This window comes from Aethalodelphis obliquidens, unplaced genomic scaffold (genome assembly GCF_003676395.1).
Source record: "Aethalodelphis obliquidens isolate GAN/ISIS:26980383/991018 unplaced genomic scaffold, ASM367639v1 scaffold5, whole genome shotgun sequence".
Lineage (NCBI taxonomy): Eukaryota > Metazoa > Chordata > Mammalia > Artiodactyla > Delphinidae > Aethalodelphis > Aethalodelphis obliquidens.
Window position 1 is genome coordinate 11,605,297 of NW_020837949.1, and position 15,739 is coordinate 11,621,035.

At 40.5% G+C, this 15,739-nt stretch overlaps 1 pseudogene; it reads right to left on the reverse strand.

The window, feature by feature from the left end:
* Nucleotides 1–727: 727 nt before the first annotated feature.
* Nucleotides 728–1,754, reverse strand: LOC113618532 (taste receptor type 2 member 39-like; annotated as a pseudogene).
* Between the last annotated feature and the right edge of the window lie 13,985 nt (nt 1,755–15,739).

The window sequence follows — 15,739 nt, forward strand, 5'->3', positions numbered from 1 at the left end:
AAATGTTTGCATAAGTTTCCATTTCAGATATGAGTTCCCTCATTAATGAATAGTCCTGCAGTGAACATCGTCATGCACATATTTTTTTCCATATATATATATATATATATATATATATATATATATAAACCATATCTTATCTATGGGAAAAGTTCTTAGTAATTTTTAGGTTGAATGATATTTTATGTACTGTTAATTTTGATAAATATTCCAAATTATTCAGATTATGTCTTTGGAGGATGGAGATAACATGCATTTCCAGCTGTTACTCAGAAAGCGTCCCGAATAATCTGAATCTGTTTAAAAGACATGTGGATGGGGAAAGAGAGGAGTTGCCAGAAGTTCAAGTTGCAAAGCCTTCCTTTATTTTGGTGGCTACATCAACTCTGGCTACACATCAGGATCACCTTGAGAACTGAACAAATTGTCCAAGTTCAAACACCAGAAATCCTGGCTTCACTGATCTGGGGTCAGGCCTGGACATGGGTGTTTTTTAAAAAAAATTTCCCCTAGAGATTCTAATGTGTAGCCAGTGTCCAGAACCACTGCTTTAGATAGAGAAAGGGGAGGTAGAAATGGAAGACTCAGGTGAAGCATATGTCAAGCATCACTAAGATTGTGCCCATGAAGCAAAAGAGGAATGAAGGTCCAATTCCAATACAAAAAACACATCGAGTGAAAGGATCAGATCAGGTTTGGGGAAGAAAGGAGGCAGGAAGAGAGAGATCTAGGTGAGGGAAAGGCAGAGCTGGTTGGGGTAGGTGCTTTGGGTGTGGGTCATAGAGTCCACTCTCAAGTAAAGGTGAACTCCGCTTCCAGGCTGAAGCCGCTTCCAGGCTCTTCTCAACCCAGGGTTGTCCTGTATCAGTAGGATGGAGTGGTCAGCAGGATAGGCAGCCATGATGATTTTGCACAAAGTATTCTAGGAACTATTGATATCAAAGATGTCGGACATGGAAAGAAATAGAGCATCTGCATTGAAAATTTAGAAAATGAGAAAATAGCTGATAGCTTTGATGGTCCCCACATGAGCCTCCATGCTGGGGTCCCTGGAACCAGTGGCATTGCTTTCCATGTGTAGGGTGTGTCTCTTTAGAGAGATGATCAGCAGGGTGGCAGGTAGGATGAACGTGATCAGAGGAACGAAGATTCCCACGTTAAAGAAAAGAACCAGGCTGATCACGTTGGTCTCAGTGAGGTAATTTTTCTTAGTGGAGTTGAAGGAGGGGCTAGAAAAAGGATGGTTGCAATGCATAGTGTAGATGTTTTTGAGGAAGAACACACTGTGGCCCAAAGGAAACAAACACTGATAGTCACAGAAACCAGGGCATCCATCCAGAAATTCTCTACTTCAGCTTGAGGAAAAGGGGGTAGGAGAAATCCGCCATCTTCACGAAGTAGAAGAATCTAAGCCAGGCAGCAAACCAGAGGCTACAATCATTTAAGACCATGAAACTTCTTTGAACGTATCATATACGATGAATGTCTTGATCATAAAAGTGTGGGGATGTTGAACTGAAGGTGAGTTCTAGCATCATGAAGCTTTGTAGCACTCTTCCGGATACGCTCAGGAGAAGCAGGATCTTGCCACTTGTGGAAACTGCCTTGTTGTGAATCCATCCTGCTGTATTTATAGCCACAATGAACCCATTTGCAGTCATACCAGGGACGCATTCGGTGCCTATAATGATTCACATCAAAATGATGCGAGATGGTGACAGTTGATTTTCTGGGGGATTGCAGGTTTCAGTCATCCTGAGTTGTTGCTTCTCTTTGGTGTCTGGAGGAAAATGTCTCCCTAGCATGTGATGGGCAGATCTCCCACTATTCACGACAAAAGAAGAAGCAGTGGATGCCTCGTTTCCAAATCTACTCCATTTGTTTATTTTAGGACTCTTAGTTCTAAATCTGGAGATGCAAATGATGGAAGGAGTTGTTTTCTAATCCTCTCCCGTGTGTCCTTTGGACGCACTTGTGTGTGAGTTCAATCCTGGGGCCCAGGGAGGAACTTGAGTAGACGCTCCTTTATAAATCACTAACATAGTGTTGAGAGCTGTGTTCTTTAATAGCTCTAGTTAAGTCAGCCATCTGTCCACTAAGTCACCATATAACTGCGTTTCATGTGTGACCTCAGGGAACTGATTGAAAGTAATAATAACTTCAGATATTTATAGCTATGGGCTGGGCCCTGTCCAAACACTTTATACCTATCATGAAATTTAAGCCTTACAACAACCCTCTGAAGAAGGTACTTTTATTATCTTCATTTTGCAGGGGAGGAAACTGAGGCTAAATAACTTGTCCAAAGTCAAAGAGGGAGAGGGAGACGGAGAAGGAGAGAGAGAGAGCTGGGATTCAAACCTGAGTCCCATGGTCCCAGAGTCCTTGTTCTACCCACTATGTTACACTACTTACCCCTGTGGATCCTGTTGTGTGCACCAAAGACTGAAGGCAGGGTTGGCTTAACTGTAACTTTTTATCCTGATGGTCTTTTGCGATGCCCTCAGGGCTTAAGGGAAGAATAATTGAGTTGGGAAAAAAACCCACCTGTGAGATTTTTTTTTTTCACTGCTCACACAGAACACTTTCCTTTGGACACTTCTGGTCATTAAACACGTGTGGGTTTTTTTCCCCACAGCAAGCAATTCTGCAACGCTGTCTCGGTGCCCTACAATTTAACTCAATTCTGATACTATCTACCTGGAGATGACATCAGATCCACAGGTTAAGGGCTCAGTCCCGCCAGACTGCCCTCCATTTCAGATGCCAGTCCCAAGTCTAGGTTGTCACCTAGACTTATTGGCTATAAGTTAGAGTTATGACCCTCTTGTTGGTTTCAGTTAATTTGCTGGAGTGGCTCACAGAACTGAAGAAAACAGCTTATTTACATTTACCGATTTATTATAATAGGTTATGATCATAGATGAACACCCAGACGGAAGAGATGCATAGAGCAAGGTTGTGGGAAGGGACATGGAGCTTCCACGCCCCCTTTGGGGTGCCACACCCCGAGCACCTCATGTGTTCACCAGTCTGAAAGCTCTTTGAACCCAGTCCTTTTGGGTTTTAATGGAGGCTTTGTTACTTGGGTGCAGTTGATTAAATCATTGGCCATTGGTTATTGTTTGACCCTCCAGCCTCTCCCCACTTCCTGGAAACCTGGGGGTGGGACTGAAAGTTCCAACCTCTATTCACAGTTGGTTTTCCTGGCAGTCAGTCCCCATCCTTAGGTGTGTTCCAAAAGTCACCTTGTTAACATAACAAAGGCATTTTTGTTGATCTCACTGAGGAAATTCCAAGGGTTTTAGGAGCTCTGTGCCAGAAAAGGGGGCAAAGACCAAATGTATTTCTTATTATAAATCACAATATCACAATAGTAAAGCAAGAAGACAGTGATTTGCTGAGACAAGCCTCTTTCACAAAATAAATTGATAATAAATCTCTATATAAAAATGATTGTACACACACACACTTGTGTGCACACAAACACACATTTACCTTTCATTTTAAACAAATCACTGGGAAAATAAGGGTTGAAGGAAAAGTTCCTTGTTCCTTTACAAGGTAGGCAAATCAACATAGGGTAAAAATAATACCCCAAGTCACCTAGTCTCTTTTGGAATATTAAAACCAAAAGAGATGAAGAATCAGTTTTATCTTGGGGAAGTTGTTTCTGATTTTAAAATGTAAGCACAATACACATGATGAGAAAATGGACTTCTCAACTCAGAATAAATTAACTTTTATGAGTGTACATAACTCTAAAGTAATGATAATGAAGTAATTCTAATAAAGGGAAGGTTGGTGTGTGAGAGGTCTCCAAAATGTTTCATAATATTTGGTTTTCCCTTTACTTAGGACTTCTTTTAAACAAGGCGAAAACTTAAGGTTTTCTGGCCTGTTTTGGAGAAGTTGTTATGAATTTTAACCATCTCATCTTTAAATCTCCATTCTTGAACTCCAGATGTTTCCCTCGAATACAGTGTACAATAATAAACACCTGCTCCTCTCTGCTTGTTCCCACCCACTTGTACAAGTCAGTCTGTAGTGTTTCAGGACCTCTGATTTGGTTTTCAAGAGGCTTTTGCTTGTCACTGGCTCTCTTCCATTTCTGCTGACCCAGGCTTCCAAGAGTGTGAGGGATCATGGGATACACTCTCTGAAGAGTTTGATGCCTCTCTTTTTATTTGTTTTGCTCATCACTGTATTAAAAAAATAAAATTCTAACTGAGAAATTTGAAGATCGAATTGGCTTTATTCAATGATGGGCAGCATCCCATCGAGGAAGTAGAAAGGAGCTCGGAGGAGCTGTAAAAAATGGAAGAACTTTACAGGCAGGAGGGGGCAGAAAAGGGAAGTTTCTAGCTAAGAGTGGATTGTTTCAGGCAGGGTCACCTTCCTTTTGGGGGAAGGTGGGGGTCACCCCTCTAGTGCTGACCAGGTAATTCCAGATCTGTTGGTTAAAGGTCACATTCGTGCGAGAGGCTGAAACTGCAGTTAGGTTAGATATTAAGTCTTGGTTTGCTGATGTGGGACTTAGCACAAGTGACTCCGTTTGGGGTTTGTTGTTTCATTATTAACAACGGTAGCTCATTCCTAGCTCTTAACCCCAGTACCTAGATACTTGCTGGTGAATGAATGACCAGACCAGTGAATTCAGAATTTCAGAGAAGTTCTTTATAATGAGAGACAGGCAGAGAAATGGCAGTTCCACCACCCAGTAAGTGTTGAACTCTTGCGGGTCTGATGCCCAAATCAAGTGTGGGAACGTGAACAGTGAGACTGCATGAAAACACAGCAGTTCTTCGTGTTTCTGTTAGAGAAACACTGGTGGGAGACAGAGGACAAAGGAAGGAGACACAGGACTGGAGTAACCTCAGCTGGGGGCCAGGTTTCACAGTGTTGGGTGCTGCAGAGAGGTAGTCAGCAGGAGCACGGGCTGTGTACATCATCAAAGGCATTTTTTAAATTTTACTTTTTTTAATTGATGTATAGTTGATTTACAATCCTGTGCCAATCTGCTGTATGGCAAAGTGACTCAGTTACACACATATAGACATTCTTTTTTTATGTTCTTTTCCATTACAGTTTATCACAGGATATTGCCTATAGTTCCCTCTGCTATAGAGTAGGACCTTGTTGTTTATCCCTCCTATATATAATAGTTTACATCTGCTAATGCCTTACTCCCAGCCCTTCCCTCTCCCACCCCCTTCCTCCTTGGCAACCACAAGTCTGTTCTCTATGTCTGTGAGTCTGTTTCTGTTTCATAGATAGGTTCATTTGTGCCATACTTTAGATTCCACATGTAAGTGGTATCACATGGTATTTGTCTTTCTCTTTCTGACTTACTTCACTTAGTATGATAATCTCTAGTTGCATCCATGTTGCTGCAATCATCAAAGGCATTTTAGAAGAGGCTGTGCTTGCCATAGCTGCTGGCAGTGTTGCTTCCTGCAATGGAAAGAAGAATGTTGTTGATGGGAATTCCCAAAGTTAGGCTAAAGTGGGGGTGAAGTAACCTTTCTAGGCGAAGAAGTGATCTTTTAAAGTAAAACTGGTGGACCAATACCTAAATGGCATATCCAGTTTGCTAAATATATCCTGATGTATTCAAGTGTATTTCTAACCAAGGAAAACTCATGAAGAAAGCTGTAGCGTTAAGGACAGAAAGAATGGCTTTAAAAAGTCCAGTTTATTTGGTTATATTTTTAACTTATGATTTTGAAGTTGTTTTTGACGCAGAAATGCGTTGTAAAGACAGTACAGAGAATTCCCATATACCTTTCTCCCAGCTTCCGCATATGCTCACATCTTACGTAAATAACCATGGTACAAATGATCAAAGCTAATAAATTAGCCTAGTTACAATACTCTTAGTGAAACTGTAGGCTTGATTTGGATCTTCCAGTTTTCAACTAGTGTCCTCTTCCAAGATCTAATTTAAATTGTCAGTGTTCTGTTTGTTTTTAAGTCATTTAAAAAAATGTATAGTGGTATTTCATTGTGATTTTTTTTTTTTTTTTTTTTTTTTTTTGCGGTATGCGGGCCTCTCACTGTTGTGGCCTCTCCCGTTGCGGAGCACAGGCTCCGGACGCGCAGGCTCAGCGGCCATGGCTCACGGGCCCAGCCGCTCCGCGGCATGTGGGATCTTCCCAGACCGGGGCACGAACCCGTCTCCCCTGCATCGGCAGGCGGACTCTCAACCACTGCGCCACCAGGGAAGCCCTCATTGTGATTTTAAGTGACGTTTCCCTAATGACTAGTGATGTTGAACATCTGTTCATATGCCAGTTGGACATAAGTATATCTTCTTTGGTCAAGTGTTTACAGATTTTTGCCTGTTTTTTAAAAATTGAGTTGCTTGCTTATTGTTGAATTTTTAAAATTCTTTATATATTCTAGTTATAAGATCTTTAACACCTTGTGCTTTGCAAATGTTCAAACCTGAGTCCATGGTTTAGCTTTTCATTCTCTTAATAATGTCTTTCACAGAATGAAAGTTTTCAATTTTGATAAGTTTCAATTTATTAATTTTTATACCATGAATTATGCTTTTGGTGTTATATTGAAAAACTCTTTGCCAGTCCCAAGGCAACAAAAAGTTTTCCCCTTGGTTATCTTTGAGAAGTTTTATAATTTACCTTTTATGTTTAGGTTGATGATCCATTTTGACTTAACTTTTGTATAGAGTGTGAGGAATGTGTGGAGGGGTTTGTTCTGTCTTTTTTGTTTGTTTGTTTTGTTTTGTTTTTGCAGTACGCAGGCCTCTCACTGTTGTGGCCTCTCCCATTGCAGAGCACAGGCTCCGGACACGCAGGCTCAGCGGCCATGGCTCACGGGCCCAGCCGCTCCACGGCATGTGGGATCTTCCCGGACCGGGGCACGAACCCGTGTCCCCTGCATCGGCAGGCAGACTCTCAACCACTGCGCCACCAGGGAAGCCCTCTGTCTTGTTTTTGTTTTGCTTTTTGCACATGGATAGCCAACTGTTCCAGAACTATTTGTTGACAAAAGTATTCTTTTTTCATTGAGTTGCCTTGGCACCCTTGTCAAAAATCAGTTGTTTACTGAGATTTTAGAGTTAATGTATTGCCATAGTGTGACCAAAACTATATTGACTAATACAGTGATTATTTATTAAATCTCACATCAGTGAGAAAGAAGAAACTAGGTAAGGAAAAGAAAGTGTTGAAAAATTTAGAGTAAAATGGAGTTAGCCTTCCTTCATATAATACAAAAATAAACTCCTGATGAAATTGTTAAAATAAAAACAACTCAATTGTCTATATTTGTGTTGATCTACTTCTCAACTATTTGTTCTGTTGATCTATGTGCTTATCCTTTTGTAACTAACACACTATTATAATAAGTTTTATAACTTTATGATAAGTTTTGAAATTGGATAGTGTGACTCTTCCAAATTTATTCAAGCTTTGCAGAGTGATTTTGCTGTGAGTAGCGGCTCTGGAAAAAAAGTTTGAGCAGATTCTTTTCAGCAGTAAAACCACCATAGCATTTCAGAGGAGCATTTTCTTCCTGTGGTTTCTGTTTCCTGCCACAGAAACTGCCACATCTTTCAGCCGTCTTTTGTACTGAAGTAAAAAGCAGAGGGACATTCTCTTCTTTCTTTCTTTCTTTGTATTTTTATCATACTAGATCCAGAGGCAAGTGGTAATCTAGACTGATTATTACAAGATCATCAGGGTTTACATTTCATATTTATTATACTCTAGAGATCCCCATGGTTGATTTTGTTAAGATTTTTATTTCCTTCATGTCACCATGACCATTTCATCATGTAATAAGCTCTGTGTTTCTTTTCCCCCCAGTGTGCATGCTATAACTCTGCCTACTTGGGATTCCATGAAAATATACTATGTGGTCAATTATAGTTTTTGTATTAATAATGATTTTTTATATGAAAAATATAGAACATTTTAAATAAAAAGGACTCATAATTCCATGACTCAGCAATGACCACTGTACCCAGTATTTTTATATATCTAATTTCTACATATGTTGTTTTAAAATTTTTTGTAAAAGCAAAGAAGGAATCGTAAACATTTTGCACCAAATAAAAGCCCTTTAGTTGTATTTTATAATTGGTTCAGATATGCTATTAAAGAAAACCTTTTTTGACATTTTACAGTTCTTAATGGTAATTATCTAAAGTCATTGGTTACATAATAACAATGACAGCAATAACAAGCAGTGCTTAAACAAGATAGAGCTTTAGTCTCTATTATATTAAAGTCTGGTCCGCGATGATTAAGTGGTCCATGATGACGGTAACTCTGCTTCACCAAGTCCTCAGGGACCATGCTTCTTTCAGGTCATTGCTCCTCCATCTCTAGGGTGTGGCCTTCAGCCTCAGATTCAAGATGGTGGCGTCTGCAGTCAGGGTGGTAGTGTAGAAGAAGGGCAAAGAAGAAGAGACGAGAGAGGTTGACATGACCCTGAAGTAAGACTCCCATACACTACAGAGTAGCAGTTCTTGCATACCACTGGCTGGCTTTAGTCATATTGCAACATTTGTCTGCAAAGGAGGCTTAGACATGCCATCTGTTTGTAGGTAGTTATGTGTCTGGTTGAAACTTCTTTTACATTGGATAGAGGAAAGTGAATATTGAGGAAAAACTAGCAGTGTTTGCTAGAATCATAATATATTAAAAATATACTGATGAATTCAATTCATTAATATTCTATTTAAATTTTTGCATCTACTACCTCAAATTTATTTTTAACTTTGTTTTCTTGTACTGCCATTGTTTAGGACATAATTATTTCATAAAATGAGTTGGGTAGCTTTCTCTCTTAGTCTCTGAAACTATTTATTTATTTAATAATGTTTATTTATTTTTACTTGTTGACAGTTTTGCTTTATTTATTTATTTATGGCTGTGTTGGGTCTTCGTTTCTGTGCGAGGGCTTTCTCCAGTTGTGGCAAGCGGGGGCCACTCTTCATCACAGTGCGCGGGCCTCTCAATATCGCGACCTCTCTTGTTGTGGAGCACGGGCTCCAGACACGCAGGCTCAGTAATTGTGGCTCACGGGCCCAGCCGCTCCGCGGCATGTGGGATCCTCCCAGACCAGGGCGCGAACCCGTGTCCTCTGCATCGGCAGGCAGACTCTCAACCACTGCGCCACCAGGGAAGCCCTGAAACTATTTATTTAAAGTAAGGATTATCTTTTCCTTGAAGATTTGGAAACCTCACATAGTAAATCTCTGCTGTACTATAGTTATTCCATCCTTTTTTTTTTCTCATATTGTCTGTGTCTTTTCTTGTTGCTTTCTGTGTAGAGGTTTGCTTGTTTAAGTAGATATACGACCCTTATCCTGAACATTCAGTTTTGGGTTTTGCATATCATCCATTGTTTCCTTGATTCCTGTTGCATTAATTTCTTCAATATCTTTTTTTAAAATTAATTTATTTTATTAATTTATTTTTGGCTTCACTGGGTCTTTGTTGCTGTGCACGGGCTTTCTCTAGTTGCGGTGAGCGGGAGCTACTCTTTGTTGTGGTGCGCGGGCTTCTCATTGCGGTGGCTTCTCTTGTTGCGGAGCACGTGCTCTAGGTGCGTGGGCTTCAGTAGTTGTAGCACATGGGCTCAGTAGTTGTGGCTCGCAGGCTCTGGAGCGCAGGCTCAGTAGGTGTGGCGCATGGGCTTAGTTGCTCGGCAGCATGTGGGATCTTCCTGGACCAGGGCTCGAACCCGTGTCACCTGCATTGGCAGGCGGATTCTTAACCACTGCGCCACCCTTCTTCAATTATCTTTTATATAATTTTCCATCTTACTTTAGTTTTATTTTGTCACCTCTTTAAAGTTTCTTGAGTTGAACACCTAACAAACTGATTTTCAGTTTTTCTTATTTTTTTCAATAAAGAAGTGTATCATTTACTGCTAAGTGCCATGTTACGTGAACCCTGTATAATTTGATGTGTAGTACATTGTCACGTGATTCTAAATATTTTGTAACTTCCTTTATGATTTCCTCTTTGAGAATGTTTTTGCGTAGGTAAAATATGGACACATTGATACATTTTTGGGCGCGTGCTGTATTCCAGGCACGTGGGATACAGCAGTGAAACACAGGGGCCCTACCTTCGAGAAGATCAGTGTTTATAGCTATCAAAGGTAAAAAGGTGTTTCCTCTTAATGGCATGGTATGTTTTTTCATGTTAAGTAGGCCTCTGACTGAGTCAGCCTGTATGTTTACTGATCAAGTTGCCTACAGTGGTTGGGTAGAGGGCCCTGGCCAGATGAGGCCAAGATTAATGTATAGTATGTATGCCCATAAATCAGCCTCTCTTTGTTCCTGGTACAGCTAATCTCATTTAGTGATCTTGTAAACAGTTACCTTGACACAGGAAAAAATAATGTAATTAGGTCACATTTTTTAGTTTATTTTTTTGTTTATTTTTTTTTGCGGTACGCGGGCCTCTCACTGTTGTGGCCTCTCCCGTTGCGGAGCACAGGCTCCGGACGCGCAGGCTCAGCGGCCATGGCCCACGGGCCCAGCCGCTCCGCGGCACGGGGGATCTTCCCGGACCGGGGCACGAACCCGTGTCCCCTGCATCGGCAGGCGGACTCTCAACCACTGCGCCACCAGGGGAGCCCTAGTTTAGTTTTTATTCAATGTACACATAGTTTAAAGAATCATATTTCTACATGGTTTTTCATTTACAAAAAACCCCGTTTTCCCTCACCATCTCATTTCCCCTACTCAGAGGAAGCCATTTTCATCTCTTTTATGAATTTTTTTAAAAAACTTATTTATTTTTGGCTGTGTTGGGTCTTCATTGCTGTGCACGGGCTTTCTCTAGTTGCAGTGAGTGGGGGCTACTTGTCATTGCAGTGCGCAGGTTTCTCATTGCGATGGCTTCTCTTGTTGCAGAGCACGTGCTCTAGGTGTGCGGGCTTCAGTAGTTGTGGCACGTGGGCTCAGTAGTTGTGACATGTGGGCTCAGTAGTTGTGGCTTGTGGGCTCTAGAGCGCAGGCTCAGTAGTTGTGGCTCATGGGCTTAGTTGCTCTGTGGCATGTGGGATCTTCCCGGACCAGGGCTCAAATCTGTGTCCCTTGCATTGGCAGGTGGATTCTTAACCACTGCGCCACCAGGGAAGTCCCATCCTTTATTTTATTTGGTATTTTTGTCCGTGTCTCTAAATAACTTAGTTATTCTGCTACCTCTTGATTTTTTTCCCTCAGTTTTGGGCATTTTTTTTTGACTTCCAGTTTGGAAGTTGAGGATTTATCTCTATTTCATTCTCCACACCCCAGCTTAGTATACACACACACACACACACTCACACTCACAGATACTTCCTAACCTTCATGCTGCCCATACATTTATAACATTGGTTAAAATGATATTCAAGTTTTACATTATTATGACAATGCAAATACAGTTTGTAGTTGAGCCATGTGATACCCTGTGACTACTTTTTGTTTCACATGCATATTTTTGTTCTCCTTAGAACAATGAAAAGGGATTTTGTTTCTTAGTTTTTTATGTATTTGTCACCATCTCATTCCAGATTTGACGCTAAACTTCATGTTTTTCAATATGCTCAGTTACATCAGGTGTTTTATATTTTGTAGACACATCTCCTTGATCCTTTCTACCTGCTCCAATCTGGACTGGTTCTCTCTAGGCTTGCTCACACCTGCCGTTTTAGACTCTCCCCTACTCATTATCTTGATTCTCTTTGCCTCTGTCTTACGGTGAATTCTCTTTCCTGGTTCCCATGTTTTCTTCTTTCTTGGTTTACTCCCTTATTTTGGCAGAGCACATACTCCAATAGCTTCCTGAGAAAGGGTTGTAAGAATTAATGAAGAGAAACCTCAATTAAAATAGAGTCAGGAGGCCAGAAGGGGGCGCTCGCATACCCCATGATGATAGCAGAGCCCAACAGGAAGAAGAAAGACTTCCTCTTCTTTCCTGGCAAGAGCTTAGTCAATGAGAGGCAGTCACAACTCAGCCAATGAAAACCCAAGGACTCTCTGTTTACTATAGCCCTCCTAACTTCCTCCCCCCCCCCCCCCCCCCCCCCCCCGCTATAAAAGAGTTATCCTCTCCATTTTTGTGGGGGGCTTACACGTGGCTCACCATGGTTGTAGACGTTGAATTATAATTCTTTGGTAATCCTGAATACTGTAAATTCATTTTTGCTGGAGAAATAACTGGCTATTTGTATTAGGTCACCAGTTTGCATGGGAGATCCTTTTTTTTTCCTTTTTTCAAATTTGCATGTTAAAAATATCTTTATTCTAACTTCCTGATTAATGGTAGGGCTGTGAATAGGACTCTAAGTTGGGATACGTTTTCCCTTGGAATTTCTTCCAGCTTCCACGGTTACTGTTGATGAGTCTAACCCCAATCTTGTTCCTTTGTGTTTAATTTACATTTCTTTCTCTGGAATTATGAAATACCTTCTCTTTGTCCATAGTGTCCTGAATTTTCATTTCATGATATTCCTTGCTGCATGCCTGTTTTACCCACTGGATTGGGATTTTAATCTGGAAAATTACATCTTCCAGTTTGGGCAGTCTATTGATCATTTATTTAATGATTCTTTTTACTTTGTTTTCTCTCTTCTCTCTCTTCTGAATTCCTAATGTTCAATGTTGGCCTTTAAAATTTTTTCATCTCTCTAGCATTGTGTTCTCATTTCTGGAGATATCCTTGACTTTGTCTTCCAACCATTCCATTGAGTGTTTTCATTTTCACTATAATATTTTAAAAGTCCTTGTGTCGTTTTCTCCCCTCTGAATGCTCCTTTATAATAATGTCCATCTCTTGCTATATGCATGAAGTTACTATTGTCTCTTCAAGTTTCCATCTTCCATACTGTCTATTTCCTGTAAGTTCATGCCTCTCTGATTTGGTCTTTATATGTTTTGGTAAAGATTTTCAGCAGCTATCTATTAATCTTCAGATGACTGTTCCTGCATGAGTAGGGTTCTCTTGGTTTTTGTATGTCTGAATATATTTTTATTTTGCTCTTATTTTAATGAGAATTTGATTAGGTAAAAGAGACGCCTGTTTTCCCTTAGCACTTTAAATATTTGGATTTGTCAGTCTCTTGTTTCTGGTATTATTGTTGGTGAGAAATACACTGTCATTCATTAGTAGTTATCCTTTTTTATTGTGTCTTTGGTAAGTTTTACGATGATCTCTTTTTCTTTGGTTTACTGAATTTTTTCTACTATGTGTCTAGTTTGGACTATAATTATTTTTAAAATTTGTCCTGCTTGACATTCAGAAGGGGCTCTAGATATGATGTTTTATATATTTTTAAAAACTGGAAAACTTTCAGCAATAATATCTTTAAAACTGTCTCGCAGACTTTTTAAAAAATTAATTAATTAATTAGTTTATATTTTTGGCTGCATTGGGTCTTTATTGCTGCGCGTGGGCTTTCTCTAGTTCCAGCGAGTGGGGGCTACTCTTCATTGTGGTGCACGGGCTTCTCGTTGTGGTGGCTCATTGTGTTGCGGAGCACAGGCTCTAGGTGCGCAGGTTTCAGTAGTTGTGGCTCGCGGGCTAAGCACTCAGGCTCAGTAGTTGTGGTGCACAGGCTTAGTGGCTCCATGGCATGTGGGATCTTCCTGGACCAGGCCTCAAACCCGTGTCCCCTGCCTTGGCAGGCGGATTCTTAAGCACTGTGCCACCAGGGAAGTCCCAAAAAGTGTTTAAAAAAAGTCTTTCTAAAAACTACCTATCCTTGATCTCTAAAGCAAAATAAAAACTTCCTCGTATTCATTCACTGAACATTAAAAATAACATAAACAATTTTCCTGTTGTATATTCATGTACTTTAATGAACTTATTAGTCATATATATTTCTAATACTATGTCACTGGTATTTTTCTGAATAATATATATTTCAGTATCTTTTTATCTCTCTTATCTTCATAAAATTGCCTGCAATATTATTTGAAGTTGCACTTTATGGCTAATGCATTTGAAATTGTTGACACCTTCAATTGGTTTTCCTCTGAATATTAAGAAAATAGTCTTTATAGATGCTGAGCATTAGCAAATTCTGTTAAAGGGAGGATATTCTCAATTCCAACTTTTTTGGTAGTGAATTATGTAAATATTTTATCTTCCATTCAGAAAGGTTTTCTTCAAAATATTTTATAAGACAACACTCATATACTTTTTTTTCTGTCCACAATTCTTTGAATATTCCACAAAATGCAAATTCTGCATGATTCCATTTCTTAATTTTATTTCACTGAGGGTATTTATTTTATTTCATTGGGTGAATATACATTTACCCAATCAAAAATATTAACTCTATTAAATATTCTTTTTAGAAGTTGAGATATTCTAAAGAATAATTTTTAAGTTTTGAAATTAAATCTTCTGTACTATTGAGTACACGTGGTTTAGTTTTTAGTTTTTTTCCCTTAGTTTTATAGGGTTAAATGACAGTGTTTTCCTATTTTTAAGTTGCGTTTCAATCATTGTAATTTACTAAAACCTTTATAGGCTGAAACATTTTTTTGCTCCATTTGTTTAATCTTTTGATTATACAGTGTATATTTTCCACAGAAGTAATCAAAATTTACAGAAACTGCTTACCAAAACATTCAGCATAATTGTAGGCAACTTAGGTTCATTTATTAAGTAGTTCATCAAAGATTCAAACATATCGGCGGGGGAGAGCCGGCGGAGGAGGTCCAGCCTCTGACTGACGACGTGTCAGAGGGGGAATTAGATTCAATGCATCCTGGAGAGGAGGAGGGAGACGCCAGCAGGGAGGATGGAGAGGAATTCCACTACGACAGCTTAGATCAGGGAAACGTTAGTTTTGAAGAAGAGGAAGCCAGACAGCCAGAGCTGCTGTATTAAGATGAAGCAAAAACCTGAGTGGTAGGAGGTTGAGTCTTAAAGATGCTTCTGTTACCAGGCCTCTGCTTCCAGTTCTTTAAAAGTTACCTGGTTGGGGCTTCCCTGGTGGCACAGTGGTAAAGAATCCGCCTGCCAATGCAGGGGACATGGGTTTGAGCCCTTGTCCAGGAAGATCCCACATGCTGCCGAGCAACTAAGCCTGTGCACCACAACTACTGAGCCTGTGTGCCACAATTAATGAAGCCCGCGCGCTTAGAGCCCGTGCTCCGCAACAAGAGAAGCCACCAGCCCCTGCTAGCCGCAACTAGAGAAAGGCCGTGTGCAGCAATGAAGACCCAACGCAGCCAAAAAAAAAAAAGTTACCAGGTTATTTTGCCATGATTTTTTTAGTGCTGTTTTCTCCTAGGAGAAAGAAAAACATCATATGACTGTAACTCTGCTGAAGATGGTTAATGGAAATGGATTCTGGCTAAGTTAGCTGAGTGACTAGAGAGTGAAGTCCTTCTCTCAAATTACCCTCAAGCGAGCCAGGAAAACACCTAGAAAATAAGAATTCCTGTGTGCAATGCTCATAAAACACAACGTAAAAAAAAAAAAAAGATTCAAACATATCTAAAGTATGACTGATGAGAAGGAGCAAAAGGAGAAATTGGGCTTCCCTGGTGGCGCAGTGGTTGAGAGTCCGCCTGCCGATGCAGGGAACATGGGCTCGTGCCCCGGTCTGGGAGGATCCCACATGCCGCAGAGCGGCTGGGCCCGTGAGCCATGGCCGCGGAGCCTGTGCTCCGCAACGGGAGAGGCCACAACAGTGAGAGGCCTGCATACCACACACACACACACACACACACACACACACACACACACACACACAC